The following is a 9977-nucleotide window of genomic DNA, read 5'->3' as shown; positions in this document are numbered from 1 at the left end:
TAATGTACAGAAAAGATGTGCTATACTCCTTTCCATTTCTTCCCCATCTCCTTTCCAACTTTGGCACTCTAATACCACATAGCCCACGTGCTGCAAACATGTTCTTCTGATTTATCCTGCCTTGTGTATTTGTGGTTTTGCCCCATTTTCTAGACTCAGCCCAGCTTGCTCATCCATTACAGAAACATAAACCTAGATGGAGAAACTGGAAGGGAAAACAAGAAAGGATTTGTGTTTGTTTTGTACTTTTGCTTCATTTTTACACCATATTTCTAATGTAAAGAACTATATATTTTTCTCTTTTCCTTTTCAGTCCTTCTACATAGGTTGTAGCATTTCCCCTCAAGTTCCCATCAACTATTATTGACAAATATTGGGCTAACAACTTATCATTGCCCCTTGAAAGCAAGACAGCCATCTACTGCTGTGTACACAAGTATAATTTCTAAGGCAAATAAAAGTACAAAAAATGTGACTCTTGGCCACAGTACCTTTTAATTAAGATTTTAGAGGGATACAAAGGCAGTTTGGCATGAATTTGAGTATGCTAATTTTTTTAAATTATTTTTATAAGTGTAGAGAAGGAGGAATAAGGTATTTTGGATGCTGATAGATCAGACTGTCAAGCAAGGGCAGTTACCTCAGTCCATCTCCAGCAGCATTGGGATCGTGATCCCCTGAAGTACTACCAGAAGGCTCCCTTTTGCCTGCCTGGGAAGGGCTGGTACCTTTGCCTTGGGTGTTGTCTTCAGCCTCATGCGTGTCTCTTCATAGTTGAAATTCAGAAATCAAAAGCTGTAATGACAACTTTGCCGCAAAACAAACTTGTGCATTTGGAAACCCATGTAGCTTCAGTCATGGATGATTTTGTATGAGGGGTAGATTTTATCTGTTAATTTCATAAGCCTTAGTGCATTTACTAGGCCCCACAACGCACCTTAGCAAAAAGAAGGGTCTTCTCACATGTAAAACCACTACATTTTTGGGGTGCTTACAATGTATGCTACCATCTGGAAACATTTTTGCATGTTCAATGTTGCTGTTTCATTTGTTTTTAGAGTATAAAGGGCATTTCTGACCACAAAGCTAGGTTGCTTGCTAATGTCGTTCCCCAACAGAGAAGGATTTGCATCACTGAGATTACAGGATGTCATCGGAATGACATTTTCAGAAAAACAGAAATGTATTGCAGTGCTGCAGCCATTTGCATGTTCCTCTTGTTCCTTTTTCCTGTGAGAACAAAAACAGCTAAACTTTTTCAAGTGAAGTGGTAAGCTGATGATTACTTCCAGGACTTTTATTACCAACCTACTAGTGCAGCTTGTCTGCTGCAGTCTTCAGCAGCTAATCCATGTGCTGCGAAGTGCAGGCAGAGGCTAGAGCCAGCCAGGTTCTGCTAGTCCCTTAATGACTTGTTTCTTTCTTTGACATATTTTGAGAAAGGACAGATAAAATATTCCCACAAGTAGCTGTGAAAGAATGGAAAATTGTAATTCACTGCAACATAAAAAAAACCAACCAAAAAACCCCCCAAAATAAAACAAACAACAACAACAAAAACCCCACCAAATATCAAAGCAAAAGCGTTTGTGCAAAGCCCACAGGGATCTTCTTGAGTCAGCCAGAGTGTCAGCTGCAATGGCACTTCTGCAGGCTGCTAAGTAAGATTTTCAGAATCAAGACTAAAATCCATCCTTGTGTAGAAATCTCATGGGGATCTGGAATCACATCCACAGTTGCATTTGTTTCAGAGCAAGCAATGCCTGACTGACTTGCAGATGACAAAGCTCTCTTTCCAACAAACCCAAATCTAGATTATATAAAAAGACAAGTTACATTTTACTTCAATCACAGAGGTGCTTCAGGAAAAGTTTTAGATCTTTCTGAAACCAATGTCACCAATATAAATTAGAACAAAATTTAGAACAATGAGATATTATCCCTAACTGGAACAATGTAATATAACTAAAATGAGAGTGACAATAAAAACATAAAAACAAGTATCTGCCAGTTTTAAGAATCTCTTTGCTTAACTGGACTTATAATTGTCTTTTCTTTTTATTCTTCCTTTTTTTCTTTCATGTGCATAATACAGGCTGTTATTTCATGCCAGCAATATTCTGGATACTTCAATAGGAACAGAAATAAAATATAAAACTAAACTTGAAAATATCCACGTTTGTATCTACAAAATTATACTTGAAAATATTCAGATGTTTGCATCTAAATTCCTTTAACAAAATTAAAAATGGGTTCAAATAGAGACTTCTAAGATTGAAAATCTCTGAAATGGAAGAGACCTCAAGGTGCATTGAGAGCACTGGCATTATATTGAAGTGTAGCTGCACATTTAATTTCTACTCATTTTTTGGAAAGCAGTACATGGATTATTGTACATGCCAAAAGATTTCTAAGTTATTTGTTATTTGTGTAAATTCGTAAAATAGATGATGCCTCCATTCTGTTGCAGTACTGACAGTGTTTTGAAAGATGTGTCCTCCTGGAAGCTCAGCTTTCCCTCAGGCAAAATCCACAGCTGAAACTGAACTTTCAGAAGGACAGTGTCTGATCAACAAAGCCATATTGTTATTTGACCACAAGAGAAACACAATTACTAGCTGATGTAGGTAGTCCCCGCCAGAGGTTTCCACTAGCCTAGTGTGGATTCACCAATAAAATCCTTCACACAACAACCTTCCTAGACTCCTATCCTTAAAATCTAGGTGGGACTTCATGAGGTCTATCTTTGTCTCAATGTAGGTTGGATAAAGGTGGGATGAACACCCCAAAGTACAAATTCAGAGATTGTTTGTTGGTTTTTTGTTTTTTTTTAAGCCTGCAGTTATCTCAATGCTACCAGCTTCACATTCCTTTTGGTAGCTAAATGATTTGAACTTTCCCTTAACTTTACAAATTCAGAGTTGCTCTCTGGGCTCCAACAGTGGTTGTACCCTTTTCTGCCCCAAAACCTGCCTGTTTTAACATGGAAAACAGAGGTTTTTTGGCCAGGATTCTGTGTCCCACTTATTTTCAAAACTGTGAAGAGCACCCTCATGAGACATGAAGCCATGAGCATCTCAGACAAGCAGCCAAGGCCTGAGCAATGCAATTCTGAGAATCAATTTTTCAGGCACTTTTATTCATTGTAACATACCACTACTGTGAGGGAAATTTACAATTTATTAATCTTTTATATTTTGTTCTTCCCAGGCCAGTGCTGGAATGAAACTGAAATAAAAGCCATCAGTTTTTTAAAAGGTTTGGGTCACCTTCCTGACCTTTTATTTATGAAAGATCAGGCTTTTGCTTCTTTGTGAAACAGCACAGGGATTTACTAGCTAAAGACTTGTCTCATTCCTTGAAAAGAATTATGCATATGTTGTATTAGGGTTTACACTGGAATTAGAGACTGAAATTATATAAATGGAAATGCAAATTTTCTGCGGGGTTGCAGTATCCCAAACTTGTATTAAGTACACAGCTGATGTAAACAATTCAAGCCCTAGTTAAAAGAACAAATGGATCATGAGATCCATCATGAGAGGGTACCCTTCCGCTCTCAGTCGAGGGCTGAGGAACACATCTGAACGGAATTGGACCCCAAAAGATGAGCCATGTAATAAGCTAGGAAGAATTAATTTGCTTGAGATACCTCGCAGAAGGATGCGAGTGTGTTCAAAAGCCTATTCAGATCAGAAGCTGATTTCTGAGTCTCTGCTATCGGTAATAAACCTGTTTTGTACAGAAATGGCTGTGCAGGCACGGAACAGCAGACCTCCCAGCACAGATAGATACATGGCACACAATACAAATCTAATGCTAAAAGGAGTATCCATGCAATTTAGGAAGAAGACTTTGCAGAATGGAAATTCTCTGTGGCGACTCCTGGAAGTGAAAGAAACATATCCATGGGTGGATATCTTTGCATGGGTGTCCCACACAAGGATCAGAGCCTTGTCTGGTAACAGGCTTTCATGTGCCAGTTCACTTGATAGATGCATGGTCAGCAACTTAAAAATGGGAAAAAAAGCTGTCAGCTGGTAAATTATCTTTACATGAAATGCCAGTGCTGCGTGTCTTACATGGAGGTGTCTACTCGATAATTGTCATTTACAAGTCAATGCTAGCTTAAGATCTGGCTTGGAAAAAACCCACAGTGGTCTGTAAAAATTGAGGTATTTCTCTTAAAAAGGTAACAAGAAGTGAGATTGATGAAGTAAAGGATTGAAAACCAAACAGAAATCTGTCTCAGGTGCAATCACTGAGGAATTTAGCGAAATGAAGAGTAGAGACAAGGTACTTGAGGGAAAGTAAACTAGATTTTTTAAAATCCTCCTGACTTTCATTACTAGGATGCTTCAGCTGGATGTCTGAAGGTATTTTCTCAGCTGTGAAAAATTCATAAGAAGAGAATAAAATCTGAAAAGCACATTCCTTCAGGAATACTGGATCATAAAAAAGCATACCAGCACATCCAAACTGTAATGTGAGTACTAAAATATTTCCAGCCACACCTAAAGTATCTGAATGTAATCTTTGATGTCCTAAAATAATGCTGCTTAAATGTTGCTTGCTACTTTTCTAGGCTGTGGCAGCTCTCATTTGATCCTCCCATCTAGGTCCCTTTTTCTATTCTTGAATTAAATGTTCTCATCCTTTTGCTTTGCATATTTTCACTGTAATTACTGACCTTTATGTCACAAATAGTTTATATAGAGTTCAGACTCTAAAGAAACATTAAAGACAAACTTTTTAAAAGGTACTCAGATACCTAAAAATGCAAATAACCACTAACTATATTTAAGAGTATGGATATCTGATCTGGGGCAAATTTTGTTCCCAGATTATTTGAAAAATTTATTTTCCATGGTTTGTCATTTAAATACCTTTAAAGGACATAACCCAAGTGCTCAGTTCTAGTTGTAAGGTTATGAACCAACATTTAAAATCATGGAAGCTGCCTCCAGTCCTGTCACAGACAAGCTTTACAGAATTTGAGCATATTAATAGTCCCAGCAGAATTAAAGAAACAGCATCCAGCTTTAAATCAGACAGATATTAAAGGAAAAAACTGTGATAGTCTGCAGAGAGACTATATTCATAATGCGTATGCAAGTGAGAAGCTAAATTAAGGCTGTTTGGAAGCCTCTCAGCCTGTGTTCTGAGCCTGTGCCTTCTTAACTTCAGGCCCTTGAATCAAAATGTGTTAGTGGTCCTGAAGACACTTTGTCTGCTCCTCTATGCAAGTGGAAACTAGGACTGAAGCAATGAAACATAGTTAATTATTAGAAAATAAGCATATTTTTGAAATACATATTTTAAAAATAAATATTCAGTTAAAGTACTTTCTATATGGCATTATGTTTTAATACTGGCTTGACCATCACAGATGCTAATATGTGATACATCCCTTTGACAGGGTGATTATACTAAATCCACATATTGCTAATTCAAAAAGTTTTCAGAAGCCTTTGCAGTGCCAAGGAAGCTGTTTCACAAATTTTACACTTTTGTCTAGAATCTGAAATCAGAAACCATGCTGAAACCTGGAAAATCATATATCTGCACCCTCACTTTCAGATGGAAATGTGAGTAGTGTCTTGCCTACAATTCTTGTTTCAATGAAAACCCAGTTTCAACACAGGCTGTATTTAATCACTGACCAGGTCTTCATACAGGTTACAGTATTTTTTGGGAATATCCAGGGAGGGATATGCTGAGGGCATTTGTGGCAGGAAGCATTACTTCTCAACACCAATGTGTTTGAATCTAACTTTCAGTTCAGTATAGCTGACTGCAGTGCAGCAAGACTATAAAAAAAAAAGACATAAATTTGGCTTTCTGATTGAGTCTGATATGGGGAGAAATCCTTTTCTAAGAGCTGGGTTGGATGTACTGCAGCACATTTTCAGGTGGATCCGTGTTTAGATCAGTATCTGTGATGGCAGTACAGGATGGCACACCTTCATTAAACATTTTTTTGTTTGCTGTAGACAGCTGTGACAGTGAAATATACTTCAGTATATATACTAGCAGCCCAATTCCACATCCTAATAGCAGTACACAGACTGATACCCCTTAACTTCTGTGGCTTCTTTTCTATGCATCCGTCCATGCCACAGTCACACCCTTGTGCCAAAATGCAGGTGTACCAAGTGTGGTCTGAAGTGAGAAGAACATGGTTCTGACAGGCTGCTACCTTGCCTATATCCTGCTCTTTGAGGCTTGGCCTTCTGTCAGAAGGTACAGGTTTTATACTTAGGTGTATCCTAAGTATGAGGCAAGCAATACTAAAATTCTCTAAGAACATGCATTCAGGCAGCCACAGGCAGAAATAGTAAGAATGAAAGAAGTCCGTCCTAACTAATCGCTGCTAACAAAACCCCTGATGGAAAGAATTGTAGACATGATCATATAGGAATTACAAGCTTTCTGGAAGTGAACATATAATTCCTCTCTTAATCCATTTTGGTTCTGAGTACTAAATTGTGGAGCTTTATGTTTTCTACCAAGTCTGCAAAGGTCAATCCACACCTAACCTGATTCTACACCCTTCTTGAATGTATATAAAGGCAGATCTCAGCATGGTTTAAATTCTTATAATTTTATCTCCACACAGAGAGAAACGTGAACTTCATTTGACATTCACAACTCATTCTTTTCCCATTAGACCTGGAAATGCTTTTAGAGAATACGACTGATACTCAACAAAAACCAAAAAATAACCCAAAAAAATACCCCAAAGTCCTGCTAAATATAGGTGCTATATTTAAGCCTGTAAATGAGGAGGGTGGATGACGCAGAACCGTTCCAGGTTTCCAAACCAGGGGACTGATCAGATCAAGCAGGCAGCTGACAGGGAATTTTTAATCTCTGGGGAGCCGGAATAGCAGACAGGAAGAAGAGAGAAGGATGAATGATTAAAAGCAAACCAGTACCTGCATTGCTGCTTTTGGAGGATATAATTTCACAAGTATGTGCCTTGCCTGAGGAGTCAGCATCCTAATAAGAGGCTGGCTCAGCCCACTTGGGAAGCAGAGTAGCAGTTAAACCTCCCACTGGCTGGATCCTATGGGCTGTTTTCCACACATTGCAAATTTTGTTCCTAATCTTTGCAGGTCAATTTGCTTCTGAACTCTAGCAGAGCTCCCCTCAAAGAACACTGTTCAAAATAATCCCCTTTGTGAGGCTGCACCAGTGCAAGCCACTGGGTTCTTCTCCTGGGAGGTGAGGTGAGAAGATAAAGAAATCTGAAGGAAGTTTTAAATTAATGAATCTACCTAATCCCCATTCTAAATAATTCCTTAAGAAGCTTACATGAATGTAAGTTTCATATAATCTCATTGTCCTGGTTTGAAAGACAGGTGTTTGCTAAGGAAAGCAGAAGCTTCACTTTGGACTGAAAAAAACGTGATTCTTCCGATTATTATAATTTTGGAATTAAGAGAGCTCTCAGGCAAAGATATGGGGGTAAGAATAACAGTTCTTTACTAGTATATCTAACAAGACCAACAAGAACAACAACAGCTATGAAATTAGCCACAAACAGAACAGTAACTCAGTCCCAGTGTTTTTTGGCTGCAGGCACCTTTTCCCTGAGCTGCAGTTCCCGGTGCTGGGGGCGGGCAGGTCCCGCAGAGCCGCAGGAGGGCTGGGGGTGATGGCAGAGCTGTCCCAGGGGGAGAGAGAGATGGAGAGAGAGCTCTCCGCTCACGGTGTGGGTCCTGGTGCTCAGCAGAGTGCTGGATGGTAGTTCACAGCGAGAAGGCAGCCGGGCAGGGTCCGATGGTGGCTTCCCGACGCAGGGATGGGACACAGACGGCGATCGTCCTTCTCGTCCGAACTCCGCGGGGGAAATGGGCCGAGGCCCAGCCTTCCGCTTCCTCTTCTGGCTGTTTGAATCTCGCGGGGCTTTCTCTCTTCCCTCCCGTCCCCTCCCCCTTGTCACCAGGGCCCAGTCAACAGGTATCTTAGCATGACAATGGGGAAAATTCCACAGAGGGAAAAAAAAAGAAAAAACTAACCCTCCACACTCATTGTCCAGGATGCTATACACCATCCCAGTATTACTCAACAGATCATCACTGCAGATGCAGGCATTTCACAAGGAATTCAGGTTTGAAATTGAACATGTGTATTATGGCTGGGTATAAATAATGGTGTAGATATTGTTAGGGAATGATCATGTCACTTTACTAAAGCAATTTAACCATGAATATTTAAGAAGAAATTGCAATAAGATTTCTAGCCACCCAAGCATTGTGTTTGCCAAATGCTCTCCTGTTAGCTCTAGCAGCCAAATTGTTGGCACCAGATTAGACTTTGACAAAACTCCAAAGGTGTTGTATGATTTAGGGCACCTAAATCTACATGAGATGAGTGAAGGCCAGGTGAGGATGGGACAAGAAAAATGACAAGTTTTATTATACAGTTACTTCAGCTTTACCTTTTCTAGTCTGGATTGTTGTTGCCAACTTCTACAGTGTGAAAGGGTATGAAAAACAACATTGCCAGCTTGGCAAGAAATTATCAAACCCTAAATTTATTTTGGTTCCTAAGAGAATTTCTGTTGCTTTTTGAAAAGATTGGGTTGGTAATAGGACATATAGGAGAAGCCTCCTGATGGGGCTTTGGAGAGCTGTTTATATTTATTCAACAAGCAGAGCCAAGAGCCTGTAGCTCTGTCTGTCTGTATTTGTATTTTGGCCTGCTGTTGCATGTCTGTAGCATTTGACACATCTGCTTCTGCTTCTCTGCAGATGTTCACTGTATAATGCACTGAGTCTGGTCACCTTCAGCTCTCACAGAGAATTAAGCGTTTGTCTCTACTAGAATTTGAATTGTAATTCAAATTTTAATTGTTTGCCTTTGCCATGTGTTGAGTATATATGTAACACTCAGAGCCACTTTTTCTCAGAGCAGTAAAACGGATATCCATTGCGCCAGCTTTTCAAAAATAGTTTAGCAGTTGTTGGTAACAGAATATAGTAAGTATCTCTAACTCAGATGCCAAGTTTGATATTACCAAGTGTCTCTCAGTTAACTTCTGAAATGCCATGTCAATTTTCAAGCTCATCTGACTCTTACTGAAATGTCTAGACTCTGCAGAAAGTCTTCTTATACAGAAATGCTGTTTCAGCCTTGCCTTGTCTCTAGGCAAAAGTCTATTTGCTTACTGAACGTGGATGAGCTCTGGGCAGGGCAGTGACAGCTTACACAGATCATGTGTCATTAGCTCTGGGGAAGAAAACTCAAACCCAAACCTGTGTCAGTTTTGAAGTGGACCTGAATTTATTGTGGGTGGCCATTTCTTGCTATCCCGAATCCAGATAACTTATGGTGTTACATCTCATAACAATTTCTGTGACTTACACTATATATATATGGACTTAGAGAGGAATCTCAATGCTGATTTTTAATAAAAAGTTCTGCTTAACCTGACTTACAAATTTTCCTTCAGTTACTGCAGGGGAATCTCAATAGATCAGGACCCTACCTTTTAACTCCTTTTTTCTGCTCAGGCCATCTGGGCTAGGTACAAAGCAGAACATGGCACAAATATCTGAAGTCTCACAAACAGCTATTGGAATAGCAAAGAGCAAAAATAAACAACAAAATATCTAGATTCAAATAAAAACCTTGACAGATATTAGCTAATGTTTGAGCTAGCTTTCAATCTGACTTTTTAATGCAGCATTGTAACACAGCTATGTCACTTTTGGGATACCAAAAGCAACCTCACTGACTTGATGCTGAAGAACATAATCACTATCTAACCATAGCATGAAAGAAAAGCTACAGAGAAAAAGCACACTGCTGTCCATAATAATATTAAAGTATTAAAGCAAACAACAGCCTTAGTTACCTGCCTTTTGTAGAAAAGGTTCTTGATTTAAATATGATGCAATCTAAAGCTATATTCTTCCTTTCCCTCCAAAAGATACCATTCCAAGATGTAAAAAGCCTGTGTCCTGGTC

Source organism: Cinclus cinclus, chromosome 5 (assembly GCF_963662255.1).
Source record: "Cinclus cinclus chromosome 5, bCinCin1.1, whole genome shotgun sequence".
Taxonomy (NCBI): Eukaryota; Metazoa; Chordata; class Aves; order Passeriformes; family Cinclidae; genus Cinclus; species Cinclus cinclus.
The sequence above is the reverse complement of the archived record's forward strand: the minus strand, read 5'-3'. Positions refer to the sequence as shown.